We start from the raw sequence: 1,236 nt of genomic DNA, 5'->3' as shown, positions 1-1,236 counted from the left end.
CCGACAGATGATTAGCCATGCTGTGACAGAGCATCGGGACGTATTTTCACTGAGAGGATGGGAGGTAGCCATTGACAACGGTGAAACCCTACATACAGCTTGCCATGGAAGGAGCCTTGCGTGTTTGATGAAGAAGACAGTAGGAAAGCAGAGATTCGGAAGATGGAGCATCTCCAAAACCTCAACCTATTCTCCATTACTGCATAACAAGTAATCAATTCATGTTCTTTTGCTTTTCACAATCAATCCTGATAATTTCTGATATCCTGACTAAGATTTACAAGATAACCATAGCTTACTTCAAGCCGACAATCTCCGTGGGATCCACCCTTGCTCACGCAAGGTATTACTTGGACGACCCAGTGCACTTGCTGGTTAGTTGTGCGGGATTGCAAAAGTGTGATTGCAATTTCGTGCACCAAGTTTTTGGCGCCGTTGCCGGGGATTGTTCGCGTTTGGACAACTGACGGCTTATCTTGTTGCTTAGATTAGGACTGTTTTATTTTTGTTGGTTTAGAGTCTTTTAGTTGAGTCTAGTTTCATATTTTAAGTTTGGTGTCAATTGCATGCCTTTTGTTTTTCTTTTAATTTTCGATTTTGCATGTTCCTAGTCCCTTTTTGATTCACAAAAGTTCTAAGTTTGGTGTCCTCTTTGTGTTTTTCCTTTCAAAATTTTCGAAAAATTAGTATTTGATTTTCTAAAATTTTAAGTTTGGTGTCTTTTTGTGTTTTTCTCTTTCCTCTTTTCAAAAATCAAATCTTTTTCATAAAATTTTTTCAATCATATCTTTTTAATTGCTGTTTTCAAAATCTTTTTAATTAACTAATTGATTCAGTTCTCAATTTGCTTTGATCTTATTTTCTTTTTTGATTTTCGAATTTTCACTTTAATCTTCTTTTGTTTTATTTTATTTTTTTTCTTTTTTTTCGTTTAATTCAAAAAAAAAAAGCAAAATTTATCTATTTGCAATCATTATCATTTCCCTTTTGTCCATTATGGACTTAAGTGGAATTAATCAGTCCAAAAGGACTCTGGGGTCATATGCTAACCCCATTACAGCTGCATATGGGAGTAGCATCTGTACGCCTCCCATCAAAGCAAGCAGCTTTGAGCTAAATCCTCAACTCATTATCATAGTGCAGCAAAATTGCCAGTATTCCGGTCTTCCACAGGAAGAACCTACTGAGTTTCTGGCACAGTTCTTACAAATTGCTGACACAGTACATGATAAAGAG

Source organism: Arachis hypogaea, chromosome 2 (genome assembly GCF_003086295.3).
Source record: "Arachis hypogaea cultivar Tifrunner chromosome 2, arahy.Tifrunner.gnm2.J5K5, whole genome shotgun sequence".
Classification (NCBI taxonomy): Eukaryota; Viridiplantae; Streptophyta; class Magnoliopsida; order Fabales; family Fabaceae; genus Arachis; species Arachis hypogaea.
The sequence above is the reverse complement of the archived record's forward strand: the minus strand, read 5'-3'. Positions refer to the sequence as shown.